We start from the raw sequence: 23,597 nt of genomic DNA on the forward strand, positions 1-23,597 counted from the left end.
CGCTTTCAGCGAGATATAGTATTGTTGGGAAGTAGGCGTTGACATATTAGGCTATAATTTATAGCTGGCACTTTCGTATCCCTTGGACTGCAGCTTGACTCATTCTCATTGGTAGGTAAACAAACGGGTTTCGAAAATATATGCCCGTTTCAACTAACTTATTTATGACGATTCAACTAACTTGTATTGTACAATGATTATTTGCTTTTAGGAATGAATTTACATTTAAGAATGAAAATTTAAACGCTGCGGCGCAGGATATAAGCAAAACAAATGACAGCACTACATCATCACCGAATATGTCAACGTCTACTTTCCAACAATCTATTATATGCCTGAACAAAACTATAACTCGCTACCACACAACTTTTTGTTAAGTTTATGCATTCTATATTGAGCGTACTAGAATTACTTACTAATTAACATCTATTTTATAAAATTTAAAAAAAACCTGTTTCAAACGTAACAGAAAATAATTTTTCAACTAATTGGTGTGTAATGTGTTCGTTTTGTTATTTTTTTTTTTTCTTTGGCTCAACAACCGTTGTCGGTCAAGGCCTGCCTGTACCACTTGTGGGCTTGGCTTTCAGTGACTTATGGATTACCCCCCATAGCAGGATAGTCCTACGTATGGCGGCACGGTCCATTTGGGGATTGAACCCATGACAGGCATGTTGTTAAGTCGCACGAGATGATGACTGTACTACGAGACCGGCTCTAATTAATCTAATCTAATTAATAAAAAAAGCGTTATTAAATAAGTCCATACATTTAGGCGCTCGCATCTAGTAATGGCCTAAATCGATACAGAACCTTTGTCGCAATACAGTCCTTCACAATACAGCTCAGTTTTAATTCATCAACAATGATGCAATAGGTACTAACCAGTCTACACACTTAAATCGAAACTTAAAAATGCACTTACCAAACGTACAACTGATAGGTAAGCCGTAAAAAAAAATAGTCCAAAAAGCCAAAAACGAGCTTGGTGTGATTTCTATCTCCCTTTTCCCTATTGCTCATTTCCAGGAAAGCACTCACGCTGCACCTATTTGGCTTGTAAGATATATGGATGGATGGATAGATCGCTTGGAAAACATACACTCCCACGTGCATTGCGCGCTTACTGTCAGCTGCACGGCGAGGACACTTTATTTCCACCAGGCATCGTACGCTCCCAAATTCTTAGAATCACTAAAAAACCCCCGGTTGTTTCAAACTGTGCTTGTCTCACCAAACTTTCGTTTTTTTCTGTTTGAGTTGTATTTTACTTTTCCCCCTGCATAGGTAACGCTTTTGAATGAACCCACTAGAGTATACAGGGTTTTTTGTGTGTCTCTTGCTATCCCGTACCCTCGAAACTGTCCTCGATGGGTTTTGATGGTTTGTAAGAAAAAAAACGCAACCCGTTCCCAGCACAAGTTTCGTAAGCTACGAAATCTAGGAATAGGGAGAAGCAGAAAAAAAGATACTCACACACAACCGGGAAGACACTTATCACCATCACAAGCTAAGCCATCACTGAGACACGCTCGTAGACGGAAGTGTGAAAAATGTGTGTTTCCTTTCCATTTCGGTGCAACCGTAGCCTGTTCCTTGGCCTCCCCCCAAGCTTCACCACAGTGAGGGCGTATTTTGCTCATCGCTCAAGGGAAAAGCTCGTTCACCAACACACGCTACGCCAAGACAAGACACGTCCCACTGTCTTATGCAAAGAAATCCCCAACCATTCCTTTCCCACCGACACAGCTGCTTGATCGCGCTGCGGTAAGGCGTGAAATATTTTATGCAACCAGCAAAGCTTGTACGCGTGGATGGCGATATCCCCTTATGCTACCAGGGCGCAGGCGGTAGTAGGAAAACATTCGTAGAACCGATTGTTTGCACGAGAGACCGAACCGCCGAACCGAACCGACGATGTTTGCATAGCGAATGAAGTGTTAAATTATAAACCCATTACGAGGAGAAGTGCTTCACCGTTGTGCGCGGATGTAAATTGCGGTAAAACGGCATTGCTTCCATTGCGCTATCAATCGGATCTGGTGTGCTGGTTGGGTTGAGTGGGAGAGAGCATTTAGATCTTAAGCCACAAAAAAGCACCTCTCCACTTCAATTGGTTAGGAGGAGAGAGGCACAAAAACCATTCAAAATATTACAAATTAAGAGATAAAAGAATATGCGAATCCATTTTCTAGGAATCGTAAGCTTTTCATTGCAAGGGCCACCATTCATACAATCGCCGGCACGAAGTACAATACGAACTGGTTGGTCGTTGGTACGGTCTTACTGCTCTCCCTCGCTCTCTGTACATTGCAGCCCGTTGTAGCCCCCAAAACATCGTCCCCATCGCATGCTGTGAGTTCGGTGGAAAAGTGCCAACCACGCACATTATTATTACTGCCACCCTTCCCGCAAACGATATCTGGTCCGGCCATCGTCTTGGCGCGAGACACCGTGAATGGTTTGCATAAAATTATCTACCCTTTTGTTCCCGCGCTCTTTCAAAGCTTTCCTTCCATCTCGCTCTCTTGAAGCGCTCGTTAGCTTCAGAACGTTTATGTTTGCCCACCCTCCGCTCTACGATGCCGTTTGCGTTTAGAAAATTAAGTTCTAAGAACGATGGTACACAAAAAAAAACAAGACTTTCCCTCCCAAGCCACCAAACCTTACCAAGACGTTGCTGAGTCGACGGTTCTGCTCGGCCAGTGCGTGAAGATGAAGGCAACAAACCAATGCCCAATAAATATCCGATTCATTCCACTGGCCGCTGGAAGACTTGCTGGATGCTGGAATGCCGGCGCAAGAGGTGCGGGGTTTTGTAAAAGTATTCAAATTTCAACTTTTCAACCAGAGCTTTCGATGTTGACACTCCCGCACACAAACACCCACACCAGGCAGGCGCTGTATTCTTCACTTTATTCTGACCCAATGTCAATCGCAAACGAGTGGAAAATTGAGATGCCAGCTGGCCTCATTTACATTCAAATGGATTTGGCCTCTTTTTCGTTTTCCATTCATTCCTATTTTTTTCATGCTGCCTTTCACTGTTTTATGTTATGCTGTGTCATGTTTCGCCCAAAGCAAATCATCGCGGACGGCTCTTCGCACTCTCATAATTCTATGGTTTTGTACTTGATTTTTGAGCAGGTTTTTTGGGAAAATGTTAAGCCTTCACAATTCAAAACGCGCTGCTTGGATTGACACACAAACCGTGTGCCGTGGAAAAAGAGACACAAACAAGTGTTAAAAGGTTCGTGGTTTGGTGCGCGTTCAGCTGTAGCGAGAGCTTCGCTGCACACACACACACTTTCGTTTTCGATCTTTTTAAATGCGAAAAAATGGGGGGAAATCTGATGAGACAAAAATCGAATAAATGTGACGCTTTTGTGTTGCCGCTGGGGTCAAACCAATTTCACTTTAGAGCTCTCGGGTGACCCCGAGAGCAGATTGGTGATTGATTTAAATTATCCATTCCTTTAATCACTTTCAGCGCTCAACCATTAGGCGACACTTTTCGAGATGGTTTTCTGGTGCGGGAGGGGGAAGCAATGGTATCGGATTTTTAAGTACGGCACAGCATTACTCCACATTTTCGAAAATGAAATATTTAATCACACGAAACATCGGGATGGGGGAAAATACATTTATAAAACATACGAGCATTCAGCTATCGACTGAGAGAGGGAATTAAATGCTTGTAAATGACAACACTACAACAGTATCGGTGACAATTCTGACCAACGTACTACAACAGCTCGATAGAAGTAGAAATGAGGATAAATATGCAACAAATTAAAACCTTTTTTGAAACCGCTCCGAAACCGTATCACTCACCAGCGTGTCCGTGCTAATTAACGGACATTATTCTGTTTCATGCTACAACGCGCGTGCACCCAACCACGTGCACACACGCATGGAAAATGAGGGTTGCATGGGAAAAAAAAGAACAAGGAAGCCCATCACAATGATTGAATCAATTGAATGTCATCGAACAAAACGTGCGTGCCGCTTTTTTTTGCTTGAATTTAAAATTCAATATATTTTGCTGGCATGTCGTGTGTGTCGGCAGCGCTGCAACGGATTGCAATTTATGCATCGATCGCGCACCAAACCACCCCGGTGTACTACAACAAAATCCGATCTTCTTTCCACCGACTGGCTGCCGACACGATTGACAGGTTTCGGTTTTGGAGCTGGATGTAGATACGTGCTGCCCGGGATAGACAGTTCATTTAGCATGTATGTGGATGTGGCAACCACAAAACCGGTCACGAATCGTCGTACTTCCACCATTTCGAACGGTTGCTACCAACCGGTTCGTGGTTTTTATCGTTGGAATAACAAAACGGTTTTATCGCATCGCTCGGAACACATTGCGAAACAAAACGAAGGGGGGGAGGAGGGGGATGCATAAATGATTGGCATATTTTCGACTGATTTGACCACAATCCCCCTTTTGTGACCCTGCCGTGGTTGCAGCTCTAGAAAACAGGAAACAATGCTCATGCGACCGGTACCGGATTAAAGTGAAATAGCCCTCATGGGTGTGTTGCTCTACACACAAACACACAGACACGCACCCTGTGGAGTAGAGAGTGCAGCAAATGTTTGCTCGGAAAGTCGATGACAGAGCCATAATCCTTTCATCTTCCGGTGTATTTTTTTTTTTTTTGTTCAATCCTATTATTTCTTCTCTCCCGTCGGTACCGTAGCTTCCAAGCAATATGGTTCGGGAAATGAAGCATCTTCTCCTAGCACCATGGGAAAGGTAATCCTGGCAGCTGTGAGATTAATTTGTAGCAATTTGTATTTTCAGATGAATTGTGGCAGTTTTTCTTCACTCGAGAGGATGCAAAACGTTTGCTCAAGGTTTTTTTTTTGCAGCATAGGTTTACGGCCACAGTACGGTGCGATACAGTTTATGACGTTTTTGTTGGACCCTGGTGAGAAATTCGCTTCCCACTCCCGCTGGGACAAGACAAATGGTGCGTTGAAATTTGATTTTTGCTGTTAATATTGCGGCACGATCAGCGAGAGCATCGTGTTGTGCTGAACAAAATTCACGTCAGAAGACATGTTTTGTATCTGCACGTGTAAGTTGATTCATGTGTCTATTTAAAACGCCTGAAACTATGCTATGATTGACAGAATCTGCCATAAACGCCCAAAAGTAGGCAAATTGTATGTTTTTATCTATTCAAAGCATCAACAACAAGCAAATTGCCTACATTTAGGCGCTTCACATGCAACCCACATCACAACGGGCCAAGACGTTCATATGTAGCTTATTTGTATTGCATCACCGCAATCCACACACGCTAGCTTCCATATTAAAGTCATATTTTTCAGTCTCTAAATCAGCTTCAGCTGTTCTACACCCCTGGGCGACCGCAACCCCTCCATGCACGAAGCTGTATTCGTTTGCTTTTGCTATTAAAATAAATACACAAACCATCTGTCTCCCTTCCTCAGCCCTTAGTGGCCGCCATCGTTTCACCCAAAGGGAGAGAAGCACGAACTAGAAGCAAAAAAAAGAAGCACAACCATCCGCAAGTAAAATATTGCAAATGGTCGTGATTGCCGGAAAGATGGTACCACTTCCGGCACGCGAAAACAATACCACAGGAAAAGCGAACGAGGCACAAAGCTACGGGCGTACAGCGAACGTACGCCACCGCACAAAGCATTGCCAGCGCATTACCATGTTACAAACGTTCTCACGCATAATGCTTTGCCCGCCGTGGCAGTAGTAGTCGCACTGCGTGTGCCGATAGCATACCGTACAAGCGCAGGAAGACGCATTGTAACGATCTCGAATGGTGTTATTCAAATGGTTGAGCAAAATAATAGCAAAAAAAATGCTCGCAGGAGTAAAAAGTGATATTGACGATGGCTAGAAAAAAAGAATCGTATCATCGTGGTTTTGATGTTGTTTCATATTAATAAATTCTCACGGTACAATAAATCGCACTGGTTTTGTAGAGGGTAGAGTGTGTAATTATTCTACGTGCCAATAACATGTCAAGAGCATATTTGTTTGAATGACGAGTTTGCATAATATTAAGCAAAATATATTAAAATGTCCACATCACGATGGAGACGCCTGGTCACTTTCGTAATGGTGGCATTGAGATAATAAATTACAGGCGACAAAAAGTAGCGAAAAGGCTTTTAAAAAGAGCACCAAGATTAAGATCAACTTTCGCTCAAGCTTTCTCATAAAATCAATTGCAGCGTCACAACCGCGTCATGACTTTACACAATTTCATTTCACTTAACGCATCAGTCCATAGAAAGTGTTAGTTCTTGGAGTGGAAATTCTTTTTAAAAAAAGCGTTTCAACCGAACCAAACTCAAGAACAAAAAACACTCTGGCATGAATAATCGTTCGTTTGAACTGGCTGTGGCACTTTCATGCCGCGTTTTGTTGAATGGCAGCTATTTCACTACGGCTTGGTACTGTTTCTCATGTAGATCAGACGATTACCACGCAGATCGACACCTTGCAGCACGAAAAGTAAAGCGCCCGAGTCGCAGCCGCAAAGCGAGTCGAAATGGCAAACGAAACGCGGAGTGGAACAATCAAAGCAGCGATTTATATTTCCTTTTTTTTCAACTCGCCTCAGGGCGAAGGAGCACACAGTGGAAGGTGATTTTATTTGCATGGCTTCTGTCATATTTTGCTGCTACTTTTTGCCTGCGTTCGTTCGAGTTTAGCCATTCCCGTAGCGGATTTCATGTGTATTGCGTTTGGTATGTGTAGCTAAAAAGAAGCAGGCGGTTTGGGCATTGTTTCACGCGCTTCGACATTTCATGAATCCGGTGGGACCCAACCGGCCAAAAGTAACATGTGGAAAACTTTTTTTTATTTGTATTTTTGTTTCCCCCTTTTTTTTTGTTTGATGCAGCAAACTTCACTAACATGGGAGTGTGCGGAACGAATCGTTAAATCCACCAGTGGTCGTCGTCGTCGTCGTCGTCGTCGTCGTCAGCTTTCAGCGGAAACGTTGTCGATTTCAAACGGCAAAACAAGCACGTACACGGGTATTGGCCGGACGGATACGTTTATAGGAAGAATAAAACGGAGCAGTCAGTCGAAATGATGAATATATTTGCGGTGGAAAGATTTATCGTCCACAGAAGGTCCGTTACTTCAAGCGTGGTAAAGGTTACCCTCTTTTATTTGTGTTACTGTTTTCCAAAGTACTGCTTCGCCCATTACGGTTGGTGTGATTTTTGTACGATCGTTTTTTGTATTTAAACGTGTAATGTTTTATTCACTTGCATGTGTTTGCACTTTAGCTGAGACTCTTCAAAGTCACTGAAATAAATCACGGAAGCTTATGAATTATTACACCAAAACATAATTTAAATCCTTACGAGTGGAAAAACACGAGTTACAAAACAATTAATCAAGCACGCTTTAAAAGCGCTCACCCTTACTGACCCGCTCGATGTGAGGTCGCTCGTTAATCACAACCATCCCGTGGCGTGTGAGCTGCCTGTGGCGAAAATTCGTCAGAAAATTTAACTTAAACGTTGCTCCATCACGGCAAGCAATTAATCTTCCATTCTTTAGCTGACCTTTATTTAGTGATATCACAATTGGATGGATTGGCACGAAAAACAGAAACAAACCGACATATAGGTAAAACAGTACCAGTCGTTAAAGCTACACACGTGCGGACTGGCACGAATTAAGCGCGCGCCAAATTATGTCTCGGGGCAGTTTTATGGCGCCCTAACAAAAACCTTTTCGCCCTTCATTACCCGGGAGGGTGAAAGCGGGCGCGGATAAGCCCGTCGTGAGAAAATATCTTCTTTGTGAAGACGAATTTGTGCACAGCCAGGCTGCTCGTGGATCGCTATTGTGCGCTGCACAGCAGTCAGTTGCTGCGCTATACAGTGTGCAGGCGTTTCTTTTGTTTAGCCCCAGCAAGTGTCACTTTACACATCCATACACGAATCCACGAGGTGTCTGGAACGAGTGTGTTAGTGAGTGTGTGTGTCGATGAAGGAACGGAAAAGAAAGAGGAAAATGATAGCTCGATGAAAGGCAACGATAACAACGGGATGGAATAAAAACTGCCAATCGTTCTAGAACAGCAAGAGACTAAATTGGATCTCGGAGCTGAAGCGCCTAGAGGTATGCAATCATTTCACAATTTTACTTTTTTAAAGCCTTGCTTACTTATGTTTGTGTTATGAAACAAAGTAAAACCTTTGTGCTGCTCAAATTAAGTCTTTTTTCGTTGATTCAATCTAGTACACAGTATTTTCAATAGTTTATTCCGTTTAAAACTTCATCCCCACGTACTTATTTGTGATTATATTTCCTCTCTAATACACCAATGGTTCATACTCTCCCTGCCCTAATATTCATCAGTGACATGAACCGTTCTGAAGCGGGAACAATTTATTAGAATTAATGTGCCACTGGTTTCTCGCTGATAAGAACCGACAAAACCAACGGACATATTTATTGCAAAACACAATCGCACGCGTCACCCGTTCTTCTCGCCCATCCCACCACCGCCTTAATGGTAATCCTGCAACTGTTCAAGTTTTGTTGTTAACCAGGCACGACAGGCAGCTTAACATTGCCCGCAACACAACCAGTTAAGGTTGAAGCAGTTGAAGCGCTTCGCTTTCGCTATTAAACTACAAACACAGCCAGGCCACAAGTTGGCTGCAACATTTCACTACAACCTGACACCTATCGTTTGCGATTAATATCCGTCGTTGCCATCGTTCGTCGCCGTCGTTTCAGGTTTCGGGGGCTGTTTTGAAGCCATTGTGGGGAAGAAAACAAAAGACAAAGCGATTCTCTTGTTCTATTCTGTCTTTTTGCCCCAACAGACGGACGGGAAAGGGCTCCGGCTCTGGCAAATACATGATAACAAATCGGTTTGGACAACAGTCATAATAAAATAACTTGCCGAGGAAAAGAAAATCCTCACGCATCGCTCCCAAATAAACAAAAGCATGAGGAGGCGAACGAAGCGTTTCTATTATGGAAACTGGAAGAAGAAAAAAAACATCCCTGATAACAGCTAAACACGTGATTGTATGAGAAGGAAATAACAAAAAAAAAAACACACACACACACACTGTCGCTGTGTTGTTTTATGTTTGCAATGAACGAATCGAACCGGCTAAACCGAACGGGGATAAATAAACCTTCCCCAAAAATCCCCCCGCTTTCACCGTAAAAGCTCGTTGACCATCCGCCCGCTTTATTCACTCCAGCTTCCGATAAGTCTGTGGCGGTCCGATTTTCCTCGCCCCTCGATCTCTATAAATTCCTTAACACCTATCCGCCAGTCGCCTGCCCACCGCCTGCATGATGCGTAATAAAACAAGGCATCCTATCCCATAGGGGAAATCCCAACGACGCTCTTCGTTCGATCCCTTCGGACTGTTATCAAAACGCAGCGATGGGAGCAGGTTTCTTTGTGCGGTGTTCGGTTTTTCGACACGCACTGCCATGTCATAAATTGTTGTTTCTTTCGGTGATTTTCAGCTGTTCGCCGACACAAACCAAGCAAACGAACGTATCAAGCGGTAAAAAGAAACCATTCCTCGTACGTATCGGAAGTGAGAGGAGGTTGGTGGGTCTTAAGATGACTTTCGATTTGATAAGGCAAGCAAAAAAAAAACAACAAGTTTTGGGAGAAGAAAAAAACGCGCCCTCAAGAAGTTCGGTGGGCGATGAGCAGAACCATGAGCGCTTCGAAGAAACACTTGTCATGGGAAAATAAATTGGCCAACTACATGCCTCCAGAGGGTGTAGGGAGTCGTATGAATCGTTTAAGGGCTGGTGTCGTTGCGGCAATTGTTGTGGTTGGTGTATTTAAGCCATTGAGTGTGTGTTCTTGTGAAATAACATGATGTTTGCTGCGGTATTGAACGGTGCAAAGCAAACGATTTATGGGGAGAAATAGCAAGTGAATCAATGGAATCCATTTTATGTATTAATAGGATTAAAATTTCAATGGATTAATTGGATCTAAAATAATCAGGAAACTCAAATTAATTGTATTTTGTAAAAGTCGTTTCGAAAAGCACGCATTTTATAAATTTTGTTATGCAAATTGCATACTTTCGGGCTCATTGGTTCTTAAACCAAGCTGAGTATGCATCCGCGTTACAATATACAGCTTTTTCATAGTTTTTATATATTTTTAGTTTTGGTTCTATAAGTCATGGTATATACTAATAAAAACTGAACATTAATTATACATTATTGGCAACTTTCGTTAAAAATCGAACTGTTCGTAGAGATTATACTTAATTAATTTTAATATTTCCAAACGGAGTGTTATGTCATGCTTCAGCGAAAATTACGACACCCCTTGAAAAACAAACAGTCAATAAAACACTCAAACCATAGTACCAAACCATAGGGCCAAAGTAAATTGTAAATGATTTATCGCTAAAGGTGTCGAAGGTTTGGGCCGAAAAACAAGCAAAACGAAAACACCCAATTGCCATCCAATTGGTCACGGCGCCAGCTGCATACCGTGAAACGTGTTTGCTTTATTAAAAGTAAATGGACGGGAGCCCTTTTTCGATCAATCATATTTTCTCCCTTCCCAAGCAGGGGTTCAAAAACGTCTCAAAAGCAGCACCGGCAACAGCATTTGGCATTTTATTTTACACTCTGAAGCAGTTCATGCGCTGCAAACTGATTTACATTCCGTCCTTCCAGCTAAAGAGTGAAATGCCACTCAATTCTGTAGAAGCCCCCGGTGGCGAATATTGCTAAAGAAAGATTTTCCAGCAGCATTGCTCCAGAATCGCCCGAAAACTATCGCGCTGACTAAAATAACGTTTAACCCTTCAGCTAACACCTTTCCATTTGAAAACAATCTTTTTCGCCGTGCGCAATATGCTGCCGGATATTCTCGTTCTCCCGCCTGAAGCTCCCTTCCTTAACCGTAATCGCTTCACTTGCCGTGCAGATGGTTCGCATATTTTCCTGGCGCCAAGTAATCCGATTAGCATAGCACGGCATGCCAAACTCGACGCGAGCACTACGCCCCCCGCGAGATTGCCGTGTTGCGTCGATTGCTTCTACAATTCTCGACCCCTTTTCGGCCCCGAAAGGCTGACTAATGACGCTGCCGCCAATGACGTCCCATTATGATGATGATGATGATGAGAATGATGAATGAAAGTGTTAATTTGGTACGTGACTGCTTGGGTTAGGCGGTAGCACCATCTCACCATCCATCCTTTGCGAGTCTAGATCGCCTACGACCAGGTGGAATGGGCTATTTTCTTGTATCGTTGAAATTCAGAACGGGGCTTCATTGCGAGCCGGGTGAAAGTTTTCGTTTCGAAACCGTTGCATCATTATCTGATGCTGAGTGCGTGTGTATTGTACAAGCTGTACCACACGAACCTCTAGACCGACCTATTTAGCCCCATGTCAAAAGTTCCTTTCAGGTGAATCTGGTGGATTGGCCGCGGTAGAAGGATGAAAGTTTCGATCGAATTTTCTTCGACAACTTCGCAGAGTGAAACAACTTGTTAGGTTTGATTTGAGTTTTATTACGGGCTTCCGTCAAGTTTGAACCGGTCGTTCGACGTTGCATACCCAGCACGAAACCCCACCGACCGACCCACAGCGCAGACACCACAATGCGCGATTGTTTGGCCAACTTTGGCTGACCGGGAATGTTTCCCAATGGAGGACCGTCGAACAAAAGGGCTTCGAACAAAAATGGAGCAACCGGATCCCGGGTTTTGTGAGCTTTCGGGACGAAGCCACCGCTCAAATGCTAATTTCATTTCTTACCAGCCTTTGGCCACCCGAGAAAACCGAGAGCGATGGCGCTGGTGCATTCCGGGCAAAAATTATATTCCCCGCTGCCATGGGTACGGTCGCCACTGGTCACAATTTATGCTCTACTGCGGGTGGTCCTGCCTTGGACTCGCATTTTTTTCCGCAGCATGCCCTCTAGCGCCAAGACAATTTACGACCTCACCAGACATAAATACCTTTCGGCTAACCCCGCTTTCGTACCGCGGGTGGGGCTAAGCTTACACCGTTTTTGCGTTAAACAGAACAACGTTGAACCCCTTTTTCGGGGTTTCTCGCTTCCTCGTCCTTTCTCTCTGCTTGCTACATTCGCTATGTTAACATTTGCATGCTGCCCCATGTCCGCTGCCCTGGATACTGCTTTTTGTGTTTTCGTGCTCACTGCTCAACGTTACTTCGCGTGCTTTCGTGCTGTGGTTGTGCGCGAAAGAAAAGCTTCCATCCGTTCTAGACTCACAACAACAACAAAAAACGAAGCGAAAACAAATGTAACAGGAAAAACAAAATTGAAACGATGTACAGCATAACGTGCAACATGTTTGATAGTTTGGTGGGACGCGTTATTATTACAACTAGCGCGTTGATATCTAGCTGACAGGCCAGCGAGCCAGCCAGCTTAGCCGTGGATGACGATTGAAAAAGTGAGTGACGGTTTCTGTGCCCCCCTCCCTTCTCCATTACAGTACTTTACAGCACTGCCATGTTTTGGCTTTTATTGTATTTTGTTTTTTTGTTGTTGTTTGCCTTGCCACTGTAATTCATGTTGCTATGCGCTATGTGCAGCTAAAGGTGGATGCATTTTTTCACTTCCGTGTGTCGTGTTTTGTTGGGGTTTTTTTTTAATCTCCCTTTTGTAGGGAGTTAAACGTAAACGCTATGCTACTGCTCGATTGAGTAATTGATTGTGTTTGCAACTGGGGATGGTTTTGACATTGGAGCTAATTAAAAGTTGACTGGTAATACTGGTACTGTTCGTACGTTATCTCGCTTGGTGTACCAGCGGACGGCTACAGGTCGGACAGCGTAAATGGTTTGCATGTTGTAGGATACAATAGATGAAGATAAACAGAGTGACTGGTTGAACGGCAACAATGCGCATACAATGTTGATAACCGTTGCTCGACTTTTCTTTGTGACCCATTTCAGTGTGCATTTCATACAAAGTCAAACGTAACTGCTAATAGAGACTAACTAGCTAATTAATACTAAGACAGCATTTTATAAACATTTTAAATTTTAAACATTTATAGCTGACCGATTTGTTAAAAAAAAATGTTTAAGACAGGCTTTAACGGCTCAGAGTCTTTGTAATAAAACCAATCAGGCTTCCAAAGCACAATTAAAGTGCATTTGTTATGTTTATTGCATAGTTTTAGGCGTTTTAACATTTCAAAATTACTAATGTTTATTTGCGCCTAAAGTTATGCAAAATTGATTTTCCCTGCACAAACCTTTGCACATTTCAATTTATTTGAACGTGCACCTCGTAATCATTACCCCATCCCGATGATCAGCAGACAAAATCCAAATTCAGCTCCTGAAAACCATTGTCTTACGCTCTCGTGCAATGATACACAACACGAAAGTGAAACAATGACATCAAATTTAATTAATTTACATCACTTTTCATTGTTTCACAGTTGCGCTCTAATGTGAATCACCCACCTACAAAGACAATGTTCCACCGCTTCTACCAACCGAAGTGCAATGCTTGAAATTGTTTGGAAATACTAAGCATTGTTTCGATCTCGGTCAAGCTTAATGTCTGCCAAATCGTTCGTCTAACCATGCAAAGAACCAACAAAAAAAGACAAACAAACTTTAATAAACTGCCAAACTTTATCCTTCTCATGGAATGAGTCCCGCACAGACGATGCATGGATCAAGCTTCCCCGATTAATCCAGCACGACCAAAAGTTCTCGCACTCGCACTGAAATGGATCCGTTCGCCCCTTTCCCAAAGCGGCAGCCACATTCCAGTGCATCCTATTCTCGACGGGACATTAAATCTGCCATTTGTTAATGCGCCACTTTCGCTCGTTGCTTATCGTTCGATTCTTCGTCGGTGCGTTTCGGAGCAGCAGTAGCAGCAGCAGCTCGACGCTGTTTGTGCGCCAAACGTTCTAATGCCCGCCGGGTGATAACAAGTTCAACGGTCTCGGGATGTGGAATCAGCCACCGACGGGACGAATCATGGGAAGGTTCAACCTTTTTTTTTTTTTTGCTGCTTCTTTTTGTTTGCGTTATCGCTCTGATAGATCGTGGAAACGAAAGGAGCATCCTTGGGCAAACACTGTCCATTACTGTTGAACCACATTTTCCACCATTACCATCAACGCTCTTATTATTATTATCATCCAGTTCGCCATTGACGTGGACAGATGATATCGTTCGCTTGGAAAAGTACGGCGAATGGTACCATGCAATGATGCATTCCGTTTACACTTGATAGTGGCTGCACACTCGCAACCATTCCGAGAAAACAATGCTTTGGCATAATTTATGCACAGCCTTTAGAACAAAAAAATCCATCCGATCTCGAATCTGCCATAGTGCCAACATTCATTTAGTGGGTGATTTATGCTCGGTTTGTATTTAATCGTACTCCAACCGAACGGTCGAAAGCCGATGATCGTGTGTGTGTATGTGTGTGATGGCCCGGATGTGGCAAACCCGGGCACGTTTGCTCATCGCAGCGCCAAAAGGTTATGGGTGAGTTCAAGCGTACTTGACTCGACGAGCAGCAGTAGCAAAGCGCTTAGAGCATATTCCGGAAGAATGCAATCATGCACCCCGCCAGCAATTGCCATTGTCCCAACGCTGCACTGTCCGGATGTGAGCTTACCTCAAACAACGTAACACTTGCTTCGGGGCGGTGAGGTGATAATGTTGTCGGTTCCTAACCCCTCGAGGGGCTTTAGATCAGATGGTCAACCCGGACACTGTTAGTAATCAACCACCCGTTCTAGCTCGGTTGAGCCGTTGCTTCCGTTGCCAGAACGGGGTGCAGCCGTGACCGCTGGCCCTTTGGAAAGTGGCACTGGGTTGGAAAATCGAGATCCCGGTACGGGCCTCCAAACTCCCTTTCAATCTACACACACACACCCAAACACATACAGAGACACCGGATGCAGTAATGGCTAAACGACAGCGACACATGTGTTTGTGTGCTAAGTGATATTTAAATTGTACGGTTATCGTTTGCGGATGGGATGGCTCTGTTAGTGCTACCGCTTTTCCCTTGCTTCCCGGCTTCTCCCAGCCTTGTCCGTACCGTTACTACATTCACCAAACATACACTTTATCATGTTAGTCACGCAATACCACCGTGAAGTCGTACAACTGTAGTGTGGTGGTAAGAAGGGAGGGCAAGCAAAAGGCGCTACAGTGTCCTTCCGGTCATTCTTTCCGCCCGATGGGAGAGTGGATCATAATTGCCCTGGGAGCCTTGGTGGCAATCACTTTGATGGTGATGATGATGACTGCGCTGCGGTGATGAGCATGCGTTAGTCCTCGCACAGTACAGTGGGATTTCCCACCTTCCCACAGCAATGTTGGAGCTTTTGTCCACATTTTTGCACCAAAGAAACTTACTCTGTTGCGATCGAGCAGAGAAGGATCCTGCGAATTAAGATAATTAGTGCACAAATTTGCGGTGAAATGTAGCATTAGGAAGCATCAAACATAATCTCTTGTAATGGAACCGTTTAGACACACAAAAAAAGCTGGTTCAAGCGATGCATAAAGAGGATACAATCAAATTCGCCTAAAGCTATGCAATCCGCAATACAATTTTATTTTTATTAGCACATTGTCTAGCGCCTTTGAACTGCTCTACATGTTTTGTGATGATCATCATTTTCTGAAGAGAAATTTTTCATATAACCACTGACCGACCAGTGGCTTTAATAGTACCCTTTAATTGTACTCACACCCCGAAACATAAGCATCAAATAGATGCGCCTCATTTTTATTCTACCCGTAACATTAATCCGTTGTTGCATATACACAGACACACCAAGCTGTGCAAACAACAGCATGCAAATCACTCGACACGATCCGTCAAGACAGCTGTCAGTGCAATGAAACCTAAGCGCTTTCAAGCGCCTGCAAGCTGTCAGGCTCAGCTGTTTTCCGCCCTCGTCTCACCGGATGCTGAAAATTCATTTCATCAGCCGTTTTGAGAAGGGTAACTAGTGCGCTCAAGGACGCAACAGAGGCGGCACGAAGTGGTGAGCGAAGATGTTGCTATTATTTTGCGCTATCTTTCTTATTTTGAGCACACAAAGTGCCGGGCTTTCGGCGTTTCCATGATGATTTCAAAATATCTTTGCGTTCCCTTTGTTTGGCTGACCCGCTGTAGCGTTTGGTCAACAGAGAATGGATTGTTATTCTTGTATATTTTTTTTAAATGATGCATCCCAAGATTCTAAGCCGGTTTTGTATAGCAAGCAGCGTTTGTAGTTCACAATTCCACCATCCACTGACGCCTTGTGTAATGTAAGCTGTATAATGTATCCCAGAGAGTTAGACATACGTTTTGACTCAAGACGTTTGAGCAGACCTTGAGTGATACAAACCATCGCTGCTACAACATGATGTGTCATTCGGTCCATGAAGATGGGTGGCAGAGCTTTACTGGCACGTTGGCACCGGAGCAACATGACGAACAATAATATATTTCGCACGTCACTGACGCGTGCGGTAAGAAACATTAGATTTGCAGGAATGCATTATGCAAGGCACTTTCAGCCATTGCGTGAACTTGCCAATTTCATGCAAAGCACCGGAACAGGAGGACGGTAAAAGGCGAAAGACAAGCAGAGCAAGCAGGTTGTGTGTTTGATGAGGTGATAAGCTCGGAAGCTATTTAATGGATGGTTAAAGTGAGCGCATCGATACGGATGCCTTGAGGGACACAATTAGGATGAAAAATATTCAATTTAATGGTTTAAAGAATATTCAATGAAATGTTATACAAACGATCAGATCATACAAAGGATGCTTAAAGTCGTCGTTCAACTCGCCTTTCAGTATGCAATCCGCATTACAAAAGGAGTGCAATAGTTACACTTTTGCTTTAAACTCGCTTTATCAAACTATTTGTCTCTTTTAGAAGGTTATTTTGCAGAAACTGATACTTTTCGTCTTAAAAGTGTAAGTAGTTCTCCTGTCTTCTTCTTCAAAAGGAATGATCCAAAGTGCCACCAACTCATAATGCAGTTTATTCATGCTTGAGGACATAGAAAATTTCGCTCCATGCATTAATCCTTCCAAAACTCTCAACACCCGGTCCAGAAACTAGTAAGAAAAAGTTTTTCCTTTTTTTTGTTTCCAACTCAAAAGTTTTCTCCCTTTTAATTTGCACTCTTGCACAGCTCATACGTGCCAACCATCGTGCCATCGATTGCCTTTGACCACCCACACATAGCCAGACACAAACACGCTTCTATTACTCCGTCAACATCCGGCGACCGAAAGCAACGTTTGAATCCCGAGTTTTATTGCGGCTTGAAATGTGGAGCAAAGTTTCACCACCAGGTTCAGCAGCGATTGGAAGGTGGAAGGGTGGAAGAAAAACTGAAACTGCAAAGGATTACTTGTGGAAAATCCAATCGAAACTTACCCATCGAACCGTTATGTTGCTGCTGACATTTCGCCTTGAGTCACGTTTGTGATCTGACGGAGCGTTTCCTTCCACTTGCGCTCTATCGCTCCCTCGCTTTGCCTTCGCCCTGCTCAGCCAGTCACTAAAAAGAGCACTCGAATCTAATGATTTACCACTTCGATACTCGATCAACGGATAAGCTTGGCTGGGTACAACACACACGCGGTACACACGAGCGAGCCCGCCCGCTCCGGCCCCGGCACAAACGGAACCGTCAGTTTGATTAATTGACACCGCCTCTTAATTACTGCCAACCGTCGAGTGGAGTACTGGGTCCGGGAGGGGGCAGTGGAGGACTGTGTTTGGTGGCACTGGAATGTTAGAGGATGCTATTGCTATTGCCTGCAACTAATTGGCTGCTGCTCTTTAAAAGATTGACCATGGAAAGGTGAGTGACGTTGCGTCAAGCAGCATGGCGGGGTGGCGACGCTGGCTGGCCTGCAGGACGATCGTTCGCACTGCTACACGTGTGTTGTATTATAATTGAATTGACTTTATAAGATTACGCTGATGTTTAATTTACTCGCACTCTGATACACAATTATTGAAACTATCTCGTGTTTGAAATTACTCAGTTTTTGTCATTAGAAAAAAAGCTGATGTATCAATATTGTACCAAACTTTCGTGTTCAAATCATAACGGCATAAATTTTCACGAAACTTAAACTCGCTTTCTGCTTGTTCTTTTTTACCCCACACTAACCAAGCTAGAACCATGAATCATTCGATGCTTAAACTGTCCGACACACGATCAATCACGGTGCAGCTATGGGACCGTTTGCGCAAAACCTTTCCCTTCACCACGTGTTACATCGAAATCAAGACATCGCTTGGGGAAGATGAACCCAAAAAAAGGATGCTAGAAACTATATGTTATCCACCGTTTGTGCGCTCTTTCGATCAATCATCTACATTGCACAGTCGATGCACTAATACCGTGTTTTTATTCGTATTTTTTAACACACAGTTCACTATTTTTTGTTTAGAAGTACCTCTTTCTTCACTGCACCTTTTCCTACAAGAAGTTTTTTTGTTGTTGTGTGTTAATACTAAAAGTGCGCGCGCTGAACTGTCCAACGAGAAGCACCCCAATCACTTGTACGTGAGAGTCTCTTCATCATTGAAGCAGTCGTATCGAACTAACGTACCGTTGCTCAGAACGCAAACAACAAATACTAGATGGCGCGAAAATGTTCGCTCTTCGGGTTTTATCAGACAGCGTTCGTGCCACGTTCGGTTGCAGGGGCTTTCAACCGCAGGGTAGCGAAAGGATACGAACGCAAACGGACTATATGAAGGAAGCAGTACTAAGGAGAAATTGAATTGATCGGTTTGATTGTATATTTTGGTTGTAAATGCAAATAAATATATGGTGTAAATAAATAAATGTCATTTAATTAAAGCATTTAATAATATAGGGCTTGTGAGTACTCAAAGGCATTAATAAAAGCCTAAATTACACATGATTTTTATACGATCGAGTACGTTACAACTGAAACATCTTCATCCATCATACATCATCTAGTACGCCTAAAGGTATGCAATTTCCGAGATAAATTTAGTTTAGCCTGAAGAATTTACCTTTAAGATTAATTTACATATTTACATGCTTAGTAATGAAAAGTAAATAAAATTAAGTATCTTACTAACATGTTTCAAGTGATATAAAGTAATTAAACCACCAATATCAAGAGCATCTCAACAGCTCAACAAACCGAGCACCTGCTTCGGATCTACTCGAATGGTCATTCGCAACAACTGCTCGATTATTTCCAACCTCTATTTCCGAGCGGTTAGTAAGAGCCTTTCCTACGTAGGATGTGATTTTGATACGTTCACGGGCAGTCCCTAACGATGGATATGTCAGCCAGCTCGCCTGTCTGCATGCCTAGCAAAGCAACAAAACAATCCAAACACACGTCGCATAAAGTGAGAACAGCGTCGGATGGGCCAATTTCGGTCGGCTGCGTTGCTCGTGTGAAAAAAGGGCACGTTTCGTTGATGTTACACTAGACTCGCTCTACAAAGGTCTAACACCAGCATTTGATTGTTTGCGCTTCATCGTTCTCATTTCGCGTACGATACGTACAATCATGGAAAGTGGGGTGCGAAGAGTACGTTAGTGTATGCTGTTCGTGTTAGTGGGGCAGCTCTACGCGTGCTGCACGAAATGCGAATGCGTGGTCACAGCTTATCCTTCATCCCGCGCCTGCTGACCGTCGAGCGTCACGAATTGTTGACCTCTGAAAGCACATGCTCTTTCAACATTTTCACAGCTGGCTGATTTCATCCCGATGGTGTGCCCAGGCTCGAGATTCAATAACCATTTTTTGTTCTCAGCACGTCAGCAGAATTACGGACAGGACAGGACGGTGGTTTAAGCGCACAGTCAAACAGCAGAGGTAAGAAACGAAACGGAATCGCTTTTAAATCCTGCTATCTGACTGAGACTAATGGTCTTGTCGAGAGGCTGGAGTAATGATGCAATGAACGCTTCAATGGCGATAATAGAGACTATACATGGCTAGCGTAAATGGATACTGTGAAGAAGAAGGGTAAAAAACTGTAATGTATGTTGGGTATCCGAGTAAAACAATATTCAAAACATGTGGATAAAGCATAAATTAACAACTAATTAAAACGCACTCATGTTGCAATGTATAGCGCAAGACTGGTCATCGGTATAAAACGCTCATGTTTAACATATATTATTAATGTTTGCTTTTAGTTTAAGCGGATTTGTGATTTGGTTGTTTCAGAAAAGGAAAAAATAAAATAAAATAAAACTTATAATTTAACAGCCTAAAGGTATGCAATCGGCAAAACTATTTTCTCATTTTAAGCATCTGTAGAGCTTGAAAAGCCTTTTTCAACTTTAATTCACTAAACCTTGTTTAATACTCAATATTATTATACAATATTTACGTTTCATGAACTGAAAGCTTTATTTTGAATTCTAATAGGCCGCAAAAACGCACAAAATCCATGTGACCTACTTCTTCACGAGTACCGGGAAAGCCTACACACACAAAAACACACTCCAACACTAAACTCAATTAAACCAGTATAAATTCAATTTGAATGTCAGATAGCTGCCGATGTTGGGTGGTTTTTATTCGCAAAGCATGTGTTGCATCCCATTCCACTGTCCGAATGATTGACAGGAAAACGGAGTGCTTCAAAAAATGCAAAAGTATAAATAACTTTGGGCTTGTTTTTGTATTGCCTTGGATATGCATTAGTTTACACTTCCCTGCTACTACGCTCTGGCACTGAGACTTAACGGCGATTGTTATAAGCCAGCTTCATAATCTGACCTGGTTTTCGGTAGGCCAGCTCCAGGTACCGTGTCCTGATTGCTCAATGCCCTGCCTCGTAAATCCTGTAAACAAAGCCACGCTTTCGAAAGTTTAGCATCAAGTTCGTCGATAATGTTGGTCACGCAGAAGGAACTTGCTCTTGTTGGGTGCGTGCTTACATCGAAAGTCTTCGCTTACTGCTTTCCACTCCAATCCGAGAGCTGATTCGTGCCAAAATCAACCAACGTCGTTTGATATGCAAATATCAGAAATTTATCTATTTTGAGTACATGGAGCCTTACAGCAGAGCGTTTGGATGGTAGAGATGCAAACGATTGGAACGATAGTTCGATTTTCGTCTACATTGCTTTATTTAAACCGAATTGCACTGACTTAACGAGTTACGGGTGGAATGAAGCTCCTTTACGGTGATGTGATGATCGATAGATGTGATTGAATCGTTTGCTTTGTTTGAAATGAAAACTTGTCTTTTTTCTGGGTTAACAATTGTCTTTGTGATTATTCAATTAAGTTCGTTCGAGTTTCTTTTACTAAAGCTTTTGATTATGGCAAGTAAATATAACAAAAAAAGGATTATTATTTCGCCTTGAATATCTTTAGCCGTATCTATCCTACCAAAAAGCGAAATCCAAATTCTCCTTAAAGTATGCAATGTACCTTGCAATATTTCATTATTACGATTTATTCTCAAATATTGACCAGATTGTTAGCCATAAACATGCAACAGCAAACGAATCAAGCCTGAATGCACCAACACAAGAACTCCATTTTTGTGCAGCTCAAATTTCAACATGCATAACACATCGCACCAATCCGCCAGTCGTTTGCCCTTGTAAAAGAGGGTCAGCAGCTTCCAGCAGCCAAACGAATGCAACCCCGCCAGGTGCTTCTGTTAGCATTGCAGTTGCTGCACACACTTACATAGCAGCACTTGAGGCACGTAACACCGATTCACCGGTCCCAATGTCAACCCGGCGTAGGACAATATGTCAATGTGCTGCCGGAAGAACAGTTTTTTTTTTGGTACTATTAGTCTCGCACACACCCTTCGTGACGTCTCTCGCCAGACACCATGGCGACAGCGAGTTCATTCATTTTTTTGCTCTTCTTCCTCTTCTGTTCCGCAACTTTAGAGCATCAACCACATTCGTCACGATGGAACTCTCAACAGCTGCAAAAATCGGTTGAGAGCCGGTCGTTAGAAGCCAACAATTGTAGTGCCATCCTTCCGCCGGATATTGGTACTCCCCCATCGGTGCCGTGCGGAATGCCAACACGGGACAAACTCTTCACGAAACGATTGCATTTTCGTTCCACGCCACCAATCTGGGACCGAGCAATTAGAGGAAGAATGCAACGTGCGAAAACTTTTCACTTCCCTCGGGGCAAGGGCGGGGAAGGAAGCATGCCCCCGGCGAGTGAGGAGGGGGGGGGGGAGGGACCTATCGGATACCGTCTGTCGGATGCTCGTGCCGAAGTGTTGTGGCTAAGGACAATGGCAGTGCCAGACGCAATCGTCACCATAATGATACCGCAGTAACCGCGTCTGTGTGGTTTAACGCTGTGCCATTTAAGACGGTGGACGGAATTTGTGGCAGGCACCTTGGGGAGCAATGAAAGAGTGGCAGGGTGATGGTGAAGATGGAAGATAGTTTTTACTTGTTGTGTCAGAGGAAAACTTTTGCCCTTACTTAACGCAGCACAGGGTTATCAGGCGACTAACAATCGTCCTGCGAAGAAAAATTAAGTTTTAAACAAGCGTCTCTTTAGTTTTACGAATTGCATACATTGAGGCGTTCTTGAAATAGATTGTATACTTTTTGGCGCATTCAATCGCTTTGAAAAGACCTGCAACCGTTGTTTTTTCTCATTGTATTGTATTTGATATGTTTATATGAACCCTTTCTTACGCAACAAAACACATTTCTTGCTGACGGCGGTGTAGAAGATTATTCACCATTTAATAAACTCCCCTGCGGGACATCAAACTCCTCTTTTGATCCGTATCATACTAAGAAAATGGCTACTAATTAACCACTAATTTGTGCTCCTATTTTCAAACCTTAATGACACATAAAACATCGCTCCGCCAGCCTTGTAGTGCCCACAAAGGCAAGATACGATTATTGGCAGTAAATTTTGACTCCCACAGGGTACAAAAAAATGCTCCCCACTATTTACGACATCCTGCAAGCAACGCTTATCAAAGAGCAGGCCGGCAACACACGTCGTCAGCGGAAATCGGTACTTAATTAAATTATCCTCCCACGAAACTCAACATACTTCCATACACCCAAAGCCCCAATCACTTACAAACTCCCATTTTTCCACCGTGCGCACACCCACAACCGCGTTCGTTTTGTTTTCGAACATTTTAATCGCTGCCCGGCGTCCCGGCGGAAAGCGAGCATCCCTTTTGCACCGTGCTTCTTTCGATGGGGAGATCGTAAATTAATCAAATAAACTAGCGAAACCGGTTCGGTTTCGTTCTGCACCGCACTGTTTAGCCACTGGTGACAGACCACGAGCCCGCTAATGTTATTAACTCGCAGCGGAGGAACAAAAAGCACCCTGCACAACCGGCACACTGAAAGGCGTCAGCAACTTTGCTTGCTTTACGTTTTTACACGGCGCGCAAGAAAAGAAGTAGCGTAGTGGACTCCTTCTTGGCTTGGAAGGAAACGACCGTTGGAGCAGCATCTCGCATCTTGCCCGCTAACAGGGCGGAAGTATCGCGACCATCTTGTTCTAATTGGATTAAACAAGTTTTTCTTTTTGTGCC

General features: G+C 43.4%; 1 protein-coding gene across 1 annotated transcript in view; it reads right to left on the minus strand.

Annotated features, from left to right (window-relative positions):
- LOC120902278 overlaps window positions 1-18,621 on the minus strand; it is a 68,530-nt gene extending 49,909 nt beyond the window's left edge. Inside the window, exon 1 of the mRNA XM_040310889.1 lies at window positions 17,454-18,621. The gene's annotated coding sequence lies outside the window, so the exon portion shown is untranslated. The remainder of the gene's footprint in view (window positions 1-17,453) is intronic.
- Window positions 18,622-23,597: the final 4,976 nt, after the last annotated feature.

Source organism: Anopheles arabiensis, chromosome 3, assembly GCF_016920715.1.
Source record: "Anopheles arabiensis isolate DONGOLA chromosome 3, AaraD3, whole genome shotgun sequence".
NCBI classification, from domain to species: Eukaryota; Metazoa; Arthropoda; class Insecta; order Diptera; family Culicidae; genus Anopheles; species Anopheles arabiensis.